This window comes from Dreissena polymorpha, chromosome 8 (genome assembly GCF_020536995.1).
Source record: "Dreissena polymorpha isolate Duluth1 chromosome 8, UMN_Dpol_1.0, whole genome shotgun sequence".
Classification (NCBI taxonomy): domain Eukaryota; kingdom Metazoa; phylum Mollusca; class Bivalvia; order Myida; family Dreissenidae; genus Dreissena; species Dreissena polymorpha.
In genome coordinates, this window is record NC_068362.1 from 100,534,593 (window position 1) to 100,554,395 (window position 19,803).

Below are 19,803 nucleotides of genomic sequence, written 5' to 3' on the forward strand. Positions count from 1 at the left end.
TATATTCATTGTTTGGAATTTTACACCAATATTTTAGAATTTTAACAAACCTATTTTCATAGAATTGATATCTACCTAATTCACTATAAATAGTAACATGTATTTATGTTAACCTAAATCAATCGTTTGGAAAATTTCCAATGAATGCGTTTAATATCATCTGACTTTGTGAAACCTCATACTTCTGAAGAATTATTCAAATTTTCCTGTTTAATTTAAAATGTCAACACCGTTCCCTAATAGTTAAAAATATCAAGCTCTTCAATGTCATAAGTATTTTTCATTTCCTTTTAATCAAAGATCTATCAAGAAACATTGTATTTATAGACATTTGTTTTAATACATCCCTCTTCCGAAATACCATTATTTTTGTTTTTGCAGTATTAACATTAAGTTAAAATTAACCCCCCAAGAATTGCAATATAAATATAAGTAATATAAATGCGATTGAACTTCAGCAGGTGACTTGGCTTAAATATCCATGTTATCAGCCAATTGTAATAACATCAATGCAATATATTTATATATAGAAAATTACCTGAGAATTTTTCATGACGCATAAGCAGGAATGGTGTGGTGGTACAAATAGAAGTACTGTTCTAGACATATATAGATTTTTTTTAAATTTTATCTTGAATATGAATAGATAGAGTTATAAACCAAGAATCTACGTGTGTACTTAGTAAAATTAAGGGCTTATGTCCACCATTTGAAAATTCAGACCGATATTGGTAAACATATAAGTCGTGAAAAACGTTATTGCAACTGTTGCAATCAACAGCACATAGAAAATAAATGCAAATGCATCTGTGTATGTCCTTTGAGCGGTTGTCTTCGACACAAATGTGTTAAACGTATTTATTTCACGAATCCATGTCTTCTTAAGTTTCGTAGTGTTTTGAAATTAACATGTTAACATGTAATTATTATTGTCGGGATGTGTAATATTAAATGAAGCTTTAAGTATACGAAAATCTATTATAAATAAAACTTAAATTAATAGCTTTCCGTAATGCCTTTTGACCCTTTATATCTTTCTTACTATTATTTTCGATTTCTTTTGTTCAAAATTATAAATTATACATTAGAATAACATTATGATCTATTGGCATCAGGAATTACGTTCTTGAAAATTGAATGCATCAAAGACTATGTGCATTTTAAACAAAATTGATTATATTTTAAAAATGGATTTTCCACAGAATCCCTTTTAAAATGGTCATTTTAAAGGAAATTTCTTTTAAAAAGCCCCACATTTTTCTCACTTTTTATAAGAAAGTACAAAAACATTTACGCTGGCAGTACAACCCATCTTACATTCAGACAGGAAAATTGAACTGAAACTTAAATGTTATGCTGGCGGTACAACCTCCCAAAGGTTCACTATAAAAACTGAATATTCTTTGAAAATGTTACGCCGGCAGTACAAACTCCCTAATGTTCATAATCAAATAGACAGATAATTGTTTGAAAATGTTACGCCGGCGGTACCAACTTCCAGCAAGGTATAATCACACAGTAAAAATCACACTGAAAAAAAGGAAGATAAACCACTTTTTAAATGTTTAAGTTCTTAGGTTCATAATCACAACAGATAATTGTTTGAAAATGTTACGCTGGCGGTACAAACTCTCAGAGGATCATAATCAAAATGTTACGCCGGCGGTACAATCTCCCTAAGGTACTTATAGTAAAAATCACACAAACCACTTTTAAATGTTTAAGTTCTTAATTTAATAGTAAATTATACAAGTAATGTAAATACAGAACACACAAAATGATATAACCATTAAAATTTAACTGAAAATGTTACGCTGGCGGTACAACCTCCCAAAGGTTCATAATCACAACAGATAATTCTTTGAAAATGTTACGCTGGCGGTACAAACTCTCAGAGGATCATAAACACAATGACAGATAATTGTTTAAAAATGTTACGCCGGCGGTACAAACTTCCAGAAATGCATAATCACACAGAAAAAATCACACTGAAAAAAAGGAAGATAAACCACTTTTAAATGTTTAAGTTCTTAAATTATTAGCAAATAATAAAACAAGTCATAACAAGGGCTGTTTGTAAAACATGCCTGCCCCCCATATGGGCTCTCCGTTGTAGTGACAGCCATTGTGTGAATATGTTTTTTGTAACTGTGACCTTGACCTTTGACCTAGTGACCTGAAAATCAATAGGGGTCATTTGCCAGTCATGATCAATGTACTTATGAAGTTTCATGATCCTAGCCATAAGCGTTCTTGATTTATCATTTACTATTTCGGGTCACTGTGAAATTGACCTTTGACCTAGTGACCTGAGAATCAGTAGGGGTCATCTGCGAGTCATGATCAATCTACCTATCAAGTTTCATGATCCTAGGAACAAGCGTTCTTCAGTTATCATCCGAAAAACATTTTACTATTTCGGGTCACCGTGAACTTGACCTTTGACCTAGTGACATCAAAATCGAACGGGGTCATCTGCGAGTCATGATCAATGCACCTATGAAGTTTCATGATCCTAGACAAAAGCGTTCTTGAGTTATCATCCGGAAACCATTTTACTATTTCAGGTAACCGTTACCTTGAACTTTGATATAGTGACCTGAAAATCAATAGAGGTCAACTGCGAGTCATGATCAATGCACCTATGAAGTTTCATGATCCTAGGCATAAGCGTTCTTGAGTTATCATACGGAAACCATTTTCCTATTTCGGGTCACTGTGACCTTGACCTTTGACCTAGTGACCTGAAAATCAATAGGGGTCATCTGCCAGCCATTATCAATCTACCTACGAAGTTTCATGATCCTAGGCATAAGCGTTCTTGAGTTATCATCCGGAAACCATTTTACTATTTCGGGTCACTGTGACCTTGACCTATGACCTAGTGACCTGCAAATTAATAGAGGTCATCTGCGAGTTATGATCAATCTACATTTCAAGTTTCATGATCCTAGGCCTAAGAGTTCTTGAGTTATCATATGGAAACCATTTTACTATTTCAGGTCAACGTGATCTTGACCTTTGACCTAGTGACCTCAAAATCAATAGAGGTCATCTGCGAGTCATGATCAATGTACCTATGAAGTTTCATGATCCTAGGCCCAAGCGTTCTTGAGTTATCATCCGGAAACCACCTGGTGGACGGACCAACCGACAGACCGACATGTGCAAAGCAATATACCCCCTCTTCTTCGAAGGGGGGCAAAGTAAATACAGAACACACAAAATAATGTGTAAATTTTCAATCAGTGAAATTCCAAAAATAAAAAACAATACCAGTATACTAATATGTACTCAATCCACCAGTCAGCAGGTCAGAAAATATATATTAAATAGTGTGAATGATTCAATATTATTTATGTCACACTTAAATTAGTTCTCAAAATATACTAGTATTAAAAAATGCTAAACATTTTTTTTAACATGTGAAGTCATTATGAAAAATTAAATATTTAAATAAAACAATCTTTACCGCTATTACATGTATAACCATTCAAAGTTCTTTAACAGGTGAAATTGCTGCAATTTATATTTTCATTACTAAACAATTCTGCCACAATTTTAGTATGCATTGTAAGGGCAAAACTTTATTGTTTCTCTGAAATACTCAAACATCATTTAGGACATACAAAATAAAACATTGGTAATCACAAATTAACAAAATCAATTTTAATTCAGCATTTTAAAATGAAGACAAGTTCATACAAAGCATTTCTAAACCGAAATCGAAAAAATTTAGAATAATGCACATGAACACATTCACAGTTACAATGGCTTACAAAGGCTGACTGAATATGTATTGTTCACCATTAGAACTTATTCTTTTGTCTAGTTTCTTAAAAGAGCTCAGGTTATTTTAAGATATTAAATTGATTGCAACAGTAAGAAACGTGAAATCTCTTTAATTAACTTTTGTTTATATAGCAAAAGAAATTCAAAAACAGTTTTATTTAAAATAATCTCATAAACCATTAAAACCTATAAACTGTTATATACAAGTCCCATATTCTACTGACCGAAATGACATAAGAAGAATATGACCATCACCACTGAACAAAACCAATAATGAAAAAAGCATATACCTAAGTGAAAAGACAAGTTCTCATCAAGCATTTCAAAATGGAATTCAAACATTCTTTGGATAATGCACATAAACAAAAGTGCAGTAAAGAGAATCAAATTGTTGATTAGGGAATATTCAATTCCAACATTAAACTGAACAAAAAGATGTAGAATAATGCTTACACCTAATATGATCATCAGTGTGATGTAAAATTAATGTTTTTTTTCTTTTACTTCAAAAAAAGGGCAATCATTTGCATGATTTGATAAAAAAAAATGAAGCCATCAGTCTCACAATTTGATAAAAATTATCTATGCATTTTTTTTATAAAACAGAAATTTCACACCATAAAATTTAAGTTAATTCCGTAACTTGACAGGGAAATGTCTTAGTATGAGAAACCTGACTTCAATCATTCAGAAAAATAACATCAAGTGCCTTACTATGTACTCTGGTTGCAAATATTGATATCAACATTTATTTTAAGTTCATTGCATTTTTAGTCTTGAGAAAATAGGTATAGCTTCTAGATGTGGCAATAGGATGACCTTACATCTGTCCCACCTCTCTCACCCATGAGGACCTCACTCTACTAACTCCATCAGAGTACTGGACTGAACACTCTCCTGAATAAAAGACATCTTGAAATGTAAGAATTTGAATGCTGTTATACAGCCAGGCGATATGATAATCATATGGTTATTAATTATGTCTTTTAAATTATAGCATTAGTACTCATAGCAATTGATACTGCAGAGTCGAATGTACAATGTTTTGCTTGAAAACTATAGTTTGGTACTCACAATGGGATATGTAAAGATACTGCATAAATATACCATTCATGTTTTCAGCGCCAGAAATAGCCAATATGATTGTCAATTTGAAATATCAAACACAGTTGTTGTGTGATGTGAAATGTCTTTGCATGTTTAAATTGTCACTTACATAATTGAAGGGTGTCTGACAGACAAATCCCTGCTATAGGTTCAATGAGTGAACGGGAAAAAATGGCCAAAACAAGATGGACTACAGCAATTTATGAATATCTGTTTAAGTTGAAATGGTACAATTCACTGCTTATGAATAAATTGTACAGCAATATGGATAAGTAACATAAAATCTACACACAATAATAACTATCTTTAATTAATTTCAATCGCCAACCATCACGATATGAATGGCAGTTCTTGATGATAATCATTCTGTATTTTTATGTTTAATGAATGAGAAATGAAAACGCCTGTGGTGGGGTAAAATAAAGCAGTTAGTTATTAATAAAGTTATATATATATATTTCACTATGATTTTAAAAGTGTACCTTTTAAGCAAGGTGTTTGTAATACTAACAGTCACTTTACTAGTTGAAAATATGCATGCTGTCAGCTTTTGACAAACAACCAAGAACAGAAAAAAGAGTTTATATGTTGAGTTTCACAATATAAACAAGATTATCATTGCATGCAATGCAAAATTCCCCTACTGGTCAAAACACCATTACAAAATTGTCAGCAACATTGTCAGTGTTGTTTTGATATATCCTATAGTTCCCTCTGGGCATACCGGTAGGGAACTCACAACTGATTATTTATTCACAGTAATTAAAGCTTAATTTTGTACATGGTCAGTATCATATGGGATTTTGCTCATCTCACTTGAAAATTGTACATTATTCGTAAAATATTTTATTATGTTTAAAATTACCGTTAGCATATTTTCGGATCAATTTGGCCGGCAACCATTCCTCTCGTCCGTCTTCAAATCTCCAGAATGCTTCAATGTCTTTGTCCTTTGATGAATTTTCCTTGGACTTCGAGCAATCTGTTTTCAGATAGAATAAAAGACCCTGAACTGATTTGATGAACTGCCGAGCTTGAGCCACCTGCAGACAGTGTTATCCACTTGTCCGAGTGTTGGGTAGAGAAGAGGAAATCATTAGTAATAATATTAAGGTTAATTGTCCATGTAAAGTAAATGTTACTAGTGACACTCCAACACTCAATGTTCAAAATGGGGCACACATTTAGCAAAATAATATCAAGGTTTATCTGCCATTGATAAATATGTTCACTTTGTGACAATAAACAAGAATACTTGACTATGACCAAATATCTATTTCCATTTTTTATAGAAATTGTCCTCAACAATAGGGCCAATAAACAATGAAATTTACAACATGAAAATGGGCCATAATTATGAGAACAGGTTATAAAACTAAAACTTTAACCCATTCTCCCAAGTGTGTTCTTATCTTTATGAGCCCAGCTCAAGTTTTAGGGCCCATGGCTACTGGACTCTCGCTAATTCATAGCCCTAATGATTCAATTTAGGCTTATTTGCCCTTGAGAACTGAGATGCATTTTTAATTGGTAAACATGAATACCTAAGTTGAACCAAATGACAGTCTCTGAGAAATGGACCATAAAAAAATGTTCATCTTGATAGTACAACTATTCATGGTTTTATTTGGGACAGGTGACAAGTTGAGCAGACCACCGTGTCGTCATCATTTTAGCACATTTTTTAAATTATACCCAAATTATGTATTTCAATGGGTGAACAAACAATAAACGGTAGATAAATTGCGAAAAACTGTTGTCTAAATCTTAGGATAATTGTGGGAAAGAATACTTCTATTAGCATTAACTTGACCATTGAATAAACAGAAAAATTTAATAGAAATATATTAAGTGTTGTTTGTAAAACACGCATGCTCTCCAAATGGGCAGTTCATTGTAGTGGCAGCCAGGCCATTGGGACCTTTAACTTTGACCTAGTGACCTGAAAATCAATACGGGTCATCTGCCAGTCATGATCAATGTACCAATGAAGTTTCATGATCAAGGCCTAAGCATTCTTGAGTCCCGAACCACTGTGACCTTGACCTAGTGTCCTGAAAATCAATAGGGGTCCTCTGCCAGATGGACCGACAAACCGACCAACAAACGGACCGACCGACATGTGCAAAACAATATTCCCCCTCTTCTCAGAAGGGGTGCATAAAAATATGTATTACATATAAATCATGATAACTCACGTATGATCAAGTGTCAATGTATGTCAACTTATATCTGATCAACTGTCACTGGTGTCTCAAACAGGGTCTTTATGAGGTTATTTGGTACTTGAAGCCTGGACATTTGTGTCTATGCCTAATAACTCAAACTGCATATTCAGGTTTAAAAACATTGAAATATTAGGCAAATTAATGGGGTTGGCATAAGAAGATGTGTGTTCACTCAAAGTGGTCTTAAACCAGTTTTTGTAAATTATTCTAAACTCTGTAAGTCAAGAAATAGTTATCATTTATAAAAAAGATCCATTCATTAAGTGTTCAAGAATATTATAAGAAATATATGCACTTACGCTCTGTCAGTTGACGCCTCAATTCTGAGTTTTCCGTTTCCAGTTTGGAACATTTGTCCTTCATCATTTGAAGCTCATCAACTACCTTGCTGTACTTCTCCTAGAAGTACAAGTTAATATATTGATCTATGAGCAGACCCTTTTTCTGCCGATTTTAATAGTAGTTTCATGTTCCCCCCAAAAAAAAATCTGAAGTTTTTGTTTTTTTTGGCATGCAAACAAACTTTTTTATTCTCACAAGGAAAATTGAAGCACAACTTCCCAATTTCACAGGTAATGTTCTCAAAATGCTTTTTCAGGCTATTTAAAAGATCAAATACTTTTTCATTTTAACATCATTTTCCTTTTTTCCAATCAAACACAAGGCCTTTCTTAATACTTGCAGTTCACCAGTGTAAATACATAAACCAAATACTATTTATTTAATTGCTCATGTTTCTGTTACACAAAAAAGGAAATTAATTAACTTACAAGGAGTCCCTCAGAAGTGTTTGAACATTCCTCATTGGCATCATCTTCCAGGTCAGTTTGCTTTCTTTTTTTTGTAAGTGGTCTGGATCCCAAAAATTCCTTTCTAAAAAATAATCAAAAATTAACTTCAAATATATACAACACCAACATGTTTTACATTGTCTGTGGCTTCAGGGCTTTTTTTCTTTCTTTGGGACCCGCCGTAAAATGGCCCTTTCCCCTCGGATTTTTTTCCCCTCAGCAGGCAAATTAACAATAATAATAATAATAATAATAATAATAATAGTAATAATAACAATAATAATCGTGCTCAATATGAGTAATGTGTACTTTTAAGCGACTAACATTTTTATTCGAGCCGATCGTCGAGTCCGAATGGTGAGAACGACAGCAATTTACCAGTACAAATAAATCTCACTTGTGTAGAGAACGCTACCGTACTATACAAATAATCTTGATAACAAGTAATATCATTTCTCGACTGAAAATGAAAACAGTATGGATATTGATGTCAGCAATATGATAAATATTGACAAAATGAAAAACCTTGACAATAATTCCGTTTCGAATACGCATTGGATTATAGCAATCAAATTCATATAAGCATTGATAAGATAATATGCGAAAATGGGTCTTATGTCATATACGGCCAGCGTAGCTCCATTCCGTATTGTTCGGTATTAAGTCACGTCAAGTTTCGTGGTCGAATTATAGCATGATAATAATTTTCACATTACGCGAATCATATGAGTTTCCCTATATATATTGTATTAACATTTATGTTACACTATTGTGCGATGATGAAAATTGTTTGGATTTTTCGAAACACGCTTTCCTGATTGTGTTAATATAAGCTATGCATTACCGAATGCGGTTGACGGTTAACACAGATCAAATAGAATGAGATAACCGTTATATAATGATGGAACACACAAACTGCAAGAGCGCCCAATATTTATTATTCTATTTGATATACATGTATACACACATCGGCCATCTTCATATAGTTTCACAAACTTTTAAAAGACGTCATCATATTCAATGTTGCGTCAACTTCACGAACTAAGAGAATGTTTAGGTGTTTTTTAGTTTTTTATTCCACGTTATACACAGTTGCAGTATTTCATTGTCTGGTGAATACAATTGTTCCTCTCAATATTTATATCACATATGCTGTCGATTTGATTTCATCAGAATAAGTCAGCGAACACTCAGAAAAAAACCTGAAAACAGTGAAAATTATCCACTATACTATTCATTTTTCGATAATAGACGTTTTTGTTTTGATATTGGGATAAAAATAAAAAACAATCAGTGATTTGATTCTGATTATTGTGAAATGAGAAATAATTATTATTCCAGCCCAAAAAGTACACACCATATACATAACATAATTGATTTGGTAAACAATAATTCGAGAACATATTAAATATCATGCGAAAAATATCAAATAATGGAACATTTTACATTTTATATCGTTTATATATGTGTATATCTAATCAGTGTGCATAGTGAATGTTTTAAGATTTTTGGTACAAAAAAGGTGTATTATTTTAAAGATTTGCACTAATCTTAATAAATTAAATTCAATCAATTCAATAAACGATGACAAATTCAATAGTGATACTTCTGGATACTTCTGGATAACACTTTAATCGGCTTAGCAAATCGACCAGGCTAAAATATGTTTCTTTTCTGCAAATACACGTTAATATTTAACCCAACAATACAGTCACTAATAACCTTTTCCAGACGCGGCATGTCTACGGTACATAGTTTACGGTGACGCTGTGCATATGATGAAAATGCACTAATTTAACGAAGTACCTGCGCAGGCGTGAAAATAATTACACCAAACATATATCCACGATGGAGACACTGTATTATATTATATTATATTATATTATATTATATTGTATTATATTATATTATATTATATAATATTATAGTATATTATAGTATAGTATAGTATAGTATGGTATGGTATGGTATGGTATGGTATGGTATGGTATGGTATGGTATGGTATGGTATGGTATGGTATTGTATGGTAGAGTAGATTAGAGTAGAGCAGAGCAGAGCAGAGCAGAGTAGATTAGAGTTGAGTAGAGTAGAGTAGAGTAGAGTAGAGTAGAGTAGAGTAGAGTAGAGTAGAGTAGAGTAGAGTAGAGTAGAGTAGAGTAGAGTAGAGTAGAGTAGAGTAGAGTAGAGTAGAGTAGAGTAGAGTAGAGTAGAGTAGAGTAGAGTAGAGTAGAGAGTAGAGTAGAGTAGAGTAGAGTAGAGTAGAGTAGAGTAGAGTAGAGTAGAGTAGAGTAGAGTAGAGTAGAGTAGAGTAGAGTAGAGTAGAGTAGAGTAGAGTAGAGTAGAGTAGAGTAGAGCAGCGCAGAGCAGAGCAGAGCAGAGCATAGCATAGCATAGCACATCATAGCATAGCATAGCATAGCAGAGCATAGCATAGTATATATAAAATTGTGCGTACAATTAATTTTGGTTTTTCGTTTTGATGGCCTATCTGACAGCATATTCACAGAAAAAAAAGACGATAAAACCTACGTGATATGAAATCATACTCATTGTTTACTTTGCGAAAATTATAATATAATAGATATACAATGTACCACAATTGTATCGTATCGTAACCAAGAGCTTTGATCTTGGTGATCGTGTTGATCGTTGAATTTCATTGACCGCATTGACATGTGTTCGTGTGCGGTTGCAAAACAGCGAAGACGTAGAAAAAGCATATTTAAAAACCCATTTTCCTAAATTGGAACGCTCTTAACGGACCTATGTAATCGTAAACGGGTGACGCATGGACTTTTGTATCGGGAATAGATCACAAACGGGCGCAAAGCAATTTATCTTCACGGATGGACTGACATCGCATCGTACCAAAGTCTAAACAATCAAATAAAGTCCACGATCAGTAATGTGCTGTTCGTAAAAGAAATTACGACAGTAGAAACATAGCACTTAAGAGATACCAAAATCTGGTTCATTTTATCAATCGTTGCGTCCTTGGCGGACAAAATATTTTGAAAACAACAAAGCATAAAACAAGAAAACACAAAGTTCTTCAAAGGCGTGTTTCAATCTCAAATACACATTATCGACAGTAGTTCCAGTCAAGGACAATACTTCAGTCAGCACACTAGAGATCAAAGTTGAGGATATTAATTTTTATTCAGGGATGTCAATTGTTTACAATCTGGAAAATAGAACCGTGAGTCTGAGAAAGTAGGTTCCTTACAGGGATGAAAGGGAGATCAGCCGCCCGAGCCGTGGCTAATTGTTTTATTGTAGTCTTCTAGTTGCTATTCCTGGTGAGTACATGCGGAATTTTATGCATGTGCATATGTCATTCTATAAAAAATTGACAATGTAATTAACAACGTCAAAAATAAATTAAATCGTCGAACCATATCGTATCGGACAATGAATGTCCGAAAACATATTGAGATACGTCTTTTGCACATAAAATAAAATATGCATGTCGTTTGACTTAAGAAAATTAAAACCAGTCACCAGTAATCTAGCAAATGAGCAATATATATATATATATATATATATATATATATATATATATATATATATATATATATATATATATATATATATATATATATATATATATATATATATATTTCGAAAAGTAGTGAAGAGGTTTCGTCAGTTAATGTTCATGTCCGTGACGGAAGCTAATTTATCAGAAATCAATAATAAAAGACCAGGGAAAATCGGTGTCAACATCATTTCTTCTCAAATGATCGCGCATTCGAACGAATTTGTCACTACGCCCCAATCCCCTTTAACATTTACATTTATCTCAAAATCGATCCTTGACGGCTCAAATACGATTTCCGGAATAATTTTGAGTATTGACAACCCTTAATTATAAAAATGATCTTTCGAATAAAAAAGACACGCTATATTGTAACAAAATACTAACAATTTAAAATAGTTAAACGTTGTCATTTTATAAAATAATTAAGTCTTATACGTGATTTCAGCGACTGACATCGGTCGTAGACACATACACTTTACCGCTACCGTGTACATGTACATGTATATTGAATATCTTGAAAAATAGTAATTTCAAAGCGTGAACTAATATTTAATTTTGAGTATGTTTATTTTTTCATGTTTTTTGTATTGCTCAGATGTTGAGTGTTTCTTTGCAAAATACCAGCATCGGAAAATTGCAGAAGAACTAAGGTTAAGACTATCCCAACGAGCTTTCATGAACTCCGGCCGTGGTAAATAAAAAAGTTATTTCAAAAAGTTCAGTAATACTTGACGTTAATGTTTAAGAAATAGTTTGTTGTTGTTTCTCATATCATGCAGTCTTTACAGTTTATGTAAATTAACGTGTAAACATTCGAACCGGGAAAACACAGGTTTCCGACACGCTTACCTTAATGCCATCGTTAATCCAATTTTTATAACAATTAAGTCGACAACTTAAATCCGATGACGATGTTTATAACAAAAACGTTTAAACGATGTGCATTTCCACTTCTATCTCCCGTGTCTTTATCGAAACTTCCGTTGATGTTCTTTTATCTCCACCAACGTTTTCGTCGTCATCTGTCCAGCGGATCATTAAGACAATACCATTTTATGCATGTTCAAAGTTAAAACATTTCGCAAATAAAATCGATCTTTATTCGTTTAGACGGTTGTTTTGTAATACACGGAAACGCATATTGACATTACGTTGTAGAAATTGTTCTACTTATAGAACATGTCCGTTTGCAATGTGTATGAAACACATACGTCAGACGTCATCAACCTATTACTCAGCATGTTTTAACGCATATTTTAAAGTTATGTTATACACGTTTCCAAAAGATAAATCAATCACATTTTCAACTTTTTGGACAATGTCTTCATCTGTGCTTATTATTCACTGATAAATTATTACGTGTAGCTGTCTATTCTTGTGCGCCGCTTGTGCAGCTTGATTGATAGCTTGCTTTGCTTTTTTGGCCGCTTTTTGTTCTTGCGTGTGGACCTTCTTTTTTCTGATTATGACTTTCAGATGCTGCTTATGTTGCGTCAATGGCTTTGGCGTTTGTTTCCTTTCCACCGCGCACATTTGCGTCAGTCTGGCGATTTCTTTCTTATCTTGCTCCGGAGAATTTAAAAATATATTTTGTATATTTTATATATTGTTTTAATATTAAAATATGTTATTTGACCTTATATGTATCTGTACATGCGGTCTGTGTTTACGTTAAGTATTAAATATTATTGCGTTTTTAAACGTAGTCTTAGAATTGAATTGCCTTAACATTGATCGACCTGAAAACTCAATAGTTGTTTGAAAAACTGATATACACATGACGGTGAACTGAACTACGTAATACGTCGTGCTAATTTACCTTATATTTTCGGCCATAACACATAAGCCAAAATAGACCTAGTCGCGCAAATTTACTCAGAGAAAGAATGCTATTTATGAATTTGCTGACGGTTAAGATACACAAGAGATTAAACCGAAACGAAAACTGAATAAACACAACATACATGTATTAAAAAAATATTTATATTAAGGTTGAATATCTTTGTTTTTATGTATATCAAAATTAAATTACTAAAATCAAACGCTTTTGTTGTAATAAATGCATTTTACATACCGTCAAATGCTTTGCATTATTTCATGATTGAAAACTCATCTCTCGCGGATGTGTTATATTTGTTTGTTGTTACCTCACGCGTTCAGTGCGTTGATATAGATCAAACTTATTTTTGTTTACAAAAACCAATGGCAAAATTATAAACTATTTATTCAACAAAACTTTTGCAAATACAAACAATAACTTCCTTTCAGTTTAATGATTTTAATAACACCATAAGTAAAATCAATGCATTTAAGATAAACTTTAACATATCAATTGGCATGATTGACATAATAACCATGCCCATGTACAAATCGATAAAGCGAATCGCGGCCAACCTTCCTCTTCCGTTATTCGCTCATCTTCAAATAGCCGTCGTGTACATGCACTCTATTTCGACATAAGCTTAAGCACAATATACAAGTCGAATAATTCAAAACATCAAATGGTCAATGGTATTGCATCTTGAAACATATTTTGAATGAGAATGGATTAAACGATGTTGTAAATTATAATTTATTTTTACGCCTAGGCCTCTTGTAACTTCGTCACACATACAGACAAGATGCTCAATATTGAAATCGTAATATAAATGCATGCGTTTGAGGACAACAAGGGTAGAACGCTCGGGTACAGTGACTCTGCCACCTCACTGTTGACGCATGTTTGTTGAATTTAAAACCAGTGAACAATGGATGCGTCTGACACTTGTGCATGAATGCATCCGACGCTCAAGGTATTATTGCGTTTATCGTGCGCTTTTCATAAATTCGTTGCCGAGCGTCTGAGAAGCAGTTTTCGCGCAGTTGTCAAAGAATTTCAACAGTTTTTACTAAGCCTCACGAAAATGTCAATATGCATCATACAATAATATATTCAAAGTACGTTTTTACCGTCTTGATGTTAAAGAATCTGTATGAAAAAGGAACACAGGATAGGTGACAAATCTATCACTCACTTTACAGTTGGGTTCAACAGTTGACAGTTTGCTGCAGCCGATAATTCCATCCATGAATGTGTCAATCGCGGACTGTTATCATTTGCAAAATGCACAATAAAATTAAAATCAACACACCTTTCAGCGACTGTCGTTCATCGTATAAAAACATAAAAAAATGTCAAGAAGTGAACAACTGAAACAGTTTTTAAACTAACAATGACTAATAAAGAAACATATGCTGAATAAGATAATGTTTAGAAGGCCCTTAGTTGTTTAATGTTTGCTAAAAAAACAACAACACAAGCCAATGCCCGCAAACGCACTTACTCTATTTATTCACAATGCAAATATATCGCACGCACACAACTACAAAGTGTGTACTCTTGAATACATATTACTTACTTTCCAATTATAAAATTTTACCCAAATATGCCAAGCAATTATATTCACCAAGTGTTTCAAGACTTCTAAACCCATAATCTAGGCCCAGTTGCTCATAACAACGTTAAGGTATCTTTACCATTAAGCTTTGCATTCGATAATTACCATAAGGCAGCGTAATTTAATCAGCCGTTAAAATGCACTTTTAAATTTGGTCGAAAAATAGTCCGTCAGCAAATGTTCTGACATAGGAACAATGTTCCATTACAATTTGACGTCGCACATGTCACAATATGGCGTTGTGCCTCAAACTTACGGCAATTAAGGCTCAAATATACACCAATAGTGTTTACGACGTGAATCATGTAGTTTAATACCAACATATAAACGCTTTGCAGTAGAGTATCCATATTCTGACGTCATAACGCCGACGGGACAACATATATTAAACGTGTTTTTCTGGGAGCATCACAAAGCTCAACTTGTACAAAGTCTACACAGAGCAGTGTTCATCGCACCATATAAACATTCAAGCAACTGCTTTCAGCGATATATGTTTGCAATGCATCAACACATTCGGAAAGCCTCTCACCGCGATAATGTCTAAGGTACGTGTCAAAACATACGAAATCGCTTGTAACGCATTACAAAAGGCAAAGTTTCAGGTGACAGACGCGTACTATGGCCATATAATGCGCGGTGGCATTGTTTTCCATATCGATGCGACAAAAATAACAGATGCCAAATAGATACTACCCCTACCCCTAACCCTAAACCTAACCCTAACCCTAACACTACCCGTAACCCTAACCCCTAACCCCACCCCTTCCTCTAAACCTAAACCTTCGTCTGCGGAATTAACACCGCACTTTCAAATGTGCATTTTCTCGTTTGGTGTGAATTTATTTGGATTACAATATTCTCGTATAGTGCGTACTCAAATGGTTATCATCGATAATATTAAAAATCATAAATGAGGTTAAAGTGTGCCATATTTATTCTTCATTACTTCATAATTATTGACATTCATTTCATTTGTCTGATTCAGTAAACGCATACTGAAAACATAAACAAGACGATAATGTAGCATTCTTTGTACATGAAAAAAGTTCAAATATTTAGTTAACAGTCTAATTATACGTATTAATACCTGGAAAATTATATGCATGTATGGTGAAGGACGCTGGATCATCGCCGTGGTTTTCGATATCCCAATAAAACATGGACATGCCAGCGTTCATGCCTTGAGCATCGCCTACAGCAGTAGCCATACTCTCATTGTGCTTTTGACTTGACGTTGCTTCGCATCTATTCTCAAACAAAAGATTTGTAGTTGCCAAAGAGAAAGGAATGTCCATCTGGTTGAAGTTATGACGAAGGCACTCACTTTTGCTGAGGTTAACTTAAAATAGATCAGCGTTCGGTTTTTCATGACTTCTTGGTTTACACTAATAATAACGCCCAATCCTCCTGAAACATCAAATAATAACAAACGAAATACATGATTTCACTTAATAAATTTATATCATGCGTAATATTTTAGATATTAACTATTAAAACAGAAGTAAATTCCAGAAGTTCAAATAAGTACTTTATAACATTAAATCCTAATTACCTTAAAATATTAATATCTTTCATTGTTAATGAACAATTTTTGCATGAATGTATGTGTTCGTATTGAGTTCAATAAAAAGACAGAAAAACAGTTTATTTCGACTTATATTTTGTGCATCCGGTTTTAGAGCGCTCAACCTCACACTTGGCCCAGCAATATTCATGAAACATTTAAGTGTAAATACAAATTAACCTCATAGCATTGTAACTCAAATTAAACAATAATAAAAGGGAATTAAAACGTATTCAATTTATTTACCATTTAATTACTCATTGGTAGGAAAGAAACCAGAGCAAGAGAGTTACAATTTTTTTTAGGAACGATTAAATAAAACTACGAACAAGCTTTTGATTTGACGTGGCTTCGCATCTATTCTCAAACAAATGATTTGGAGTTGTCAAAGGGAAAGAAATGTTCATCTGGTTGAAGTTATGACGAAGGCACTAACTTTTGCTGAGGTAAGCTTAAAAAAAAATCAGCGTTCGGTTTTTCATGACTTCTTGGTTTACACTAATCGTAACGCCCAATCCTCCTGAATCATCAAATAATAACAAACGAAATACATGATTTCACTTAATAAATTAATATCATGTGTAACATTTTAGATATTAAAACAGAAGTAAATTCCAGAATTTCAAATAAGTAGTTTATAACATTAAATACTAATTACCTTAAAATATTAATATCTTTCGTTGTTAATGAACAATTTTTGCATGAATGTATGTGTTCGTATTGAGTTCAATAAAAAGACAATACAATATGTCAATTGTCATAGAAACACATTAAATACCAAACCGGTTTCTTTTGGCGTTTTGGTGAGGCGATTAATGACTGGACAGCAACAAACCACCGAATAACTTATGTAGATGCAAGATTGGTTCGTAAAACAAGGTACACATATTAAAATTGATTCGCAAATATAAACGTTTGGGTGTTTTTAATAATTTCAACTTTTTTACATATGCATTAAATCATGTTTTAATCTTAACACTATTAACAAAATGAAAATGAAATAGAAAAAAAATGAGGAAGCATTTTGGAAATTGAGAACAACACAAGTAAGTAATTATAAGGACAAAACAAGCAACTGAAAACAGGAAGTTAATTAACTGAAAAACATCATCATAGGACATATACAATGCTTAGTGGACGGAGGGATTGGGAATATTTAGTCGCACTGCAAAAGTACCGATTGTAAAGCATGGACCTGTTGTGAAGGCCATAATTGTGTTAATAATTGTCAGAAACTAACAGCGCCTTGCAATACACGGCATGGACCTGGAGGATTTGAAACCAGATAATTGGAGACCATTTCAATTTACTTACTGAAATACAGCTTCATCACAGCAAGACATGCATCTGACCGATGTTTGACCCGCGTACGGGACCATTTTACCCAGGATTAGACGCATAATGAGAACGCTCATCCTGAGTGATTCGCAACATGAAGTGTTGTGTTATCAGAAAGGCATTGAGTTTTAGTACACCAAAATAAAAATATACAGTACTCAACTTAAGTAGTGCTGTCCAATGTTATCTTCGATACATATTTCGTCACTTCGTTGCTATGCCGCAATTTTTATTTTGTATGATAACATAATAAATTAAAACACTTAGTTAACCAATGCGTTGGTACATAGTATAATCAACACGTTACTCTTTTGTTGTAACGAAACAAGAATTTAAATATAGCATTTGATAGTGTCTTGATTCGTCCCGAATTACTTCAATGTAAATATTAACTTTTACAATACATGAGGTAACGATTGTACCCATGACTTTGGCGTTTCTATTCCGATTTTATTAAGTTGTTTCCAATTTAACTTGAAAATGAATCCGCTATTACACTGAAATAAAGAACGGAAACATGTCAAATTTGTTCGAATGTATTGTTGAGGTTAAGGCATCCGTAGATAAATAAGTCGAGCGATTTATGCGATTTATGAAAACACAAGCCCAACTAGTTCTGGAATCATTTGCAATCAATAAATATTATTTGAAAAAAAGCAGCATGTTACCAAACTAATTCCGAGAGCATTTTTCTAATTTATTAAATGAAGTTTATGTTCACGTTTAGCTGATTTCTGGAATTTTAACGTTACAAACGATTTCGGCGGAAATAAAATAATTATTCTATTCTTAAATGTTCCTATGACTACGAATATACTTTTAGGGTGATTAGGCGTTTGAAACAGATTAAATTTTTTTCGATTATGGTGATTTACCAAAAGTTTGGTTCTATGGTTTCATCATGTCTTAATATGAAAACGGAACACACCAAATTATGATAAATTATTGACCAGCGTACTTAGAAAACGATTTTAAAAGTGGGTCGTAGAAAATATAATACTACGATGGCACTATGGATACATTACCGCTCCAAAAAGATGGAAAAACAGAACTTGTGTTTTCCGCTCCAAAAAAATTTGTCTTTTTAATGAACTACACAAGCATGAACCCACAATATTACACAGCGAGTTGTACTCGTTATTTCGTGTTTAATTGTAATTTAATGTAAGATTATCTGAATCGTGTTCTGAGAAAACTGGGCACAATGCATTTGCGTAAAGTGTCGTCCCATATTAGCCTGTGCTGTCCGCACAGGCTAATCAGGGACGGCACTTTCCGCTTTTATGAAATTTTTCGTTTAAATGAAGTCTCTTCTTAGCGAAAATCCAGTGCTACTTTGTGTTTAGGCACACATTTTAGAATGCTGTTTTCACAAAAACGAGAGCTTTTACACAAAGTGCCATTTGTTTTATATTTTACTCAAACCATCACAAGTTTTGCAATAAATTTAAACTTAAGTATAGCGCGCTCCGTTATCAAGCGTGTCTTATAAATCAACAACGTTATGCGCCTTGAATGTTCAAGACAAACAAACAAACTTACATGTAACAATCGTTACCAAAAATGAGCAAACATTTTTAGAAATCAGAAACGTTGACCCTCGCGAATTCGTGCAAGCGACATAAACTTTTATGAGTATATAGCACTAAAAACAAACTGTTCTGAGAGACCTCAAGCCAACCGAAAGTTGGAGCGAGGTTAGCTCGTGAGTAAACTGAATACCTAACGCTCAACCTTGATAATGCTGGCAATAGTCTTTTTTAAGCTGGTGTGTATATATTTTCCATACATTTTCTTTGCTCTACACATGGCTCAGTTTAGTAACACCAGTTCCTTCTTTATTTCTTTGTATTATTTTTTTGTTTTATTTCCTAATAGCATGTTGAATGCGTTGGTAAAAGTCCTTTGATTGGGTGATTGAACAAGTCGAAATGACCTGTAATACGGATCTATGAGAATCCCCATTGCATGCGTATTTACAAAACGCGTTTAACCCATGTA

The 19,803-nt window shown here is 33.3% G+C and overlaps 1 pseudogene; it reads right to left on the minus strand.

The window, feature by feature from the left end:
• Positions 1 to 4,556: 4,556 nt before the first annotated feature.
• LOC127840766 (uncharacterized) overlaps positions 4,557 to 19,803 on the minus strand; it is a 50,380-nt pseudogene continuing 35,133 nt past the window's right edge.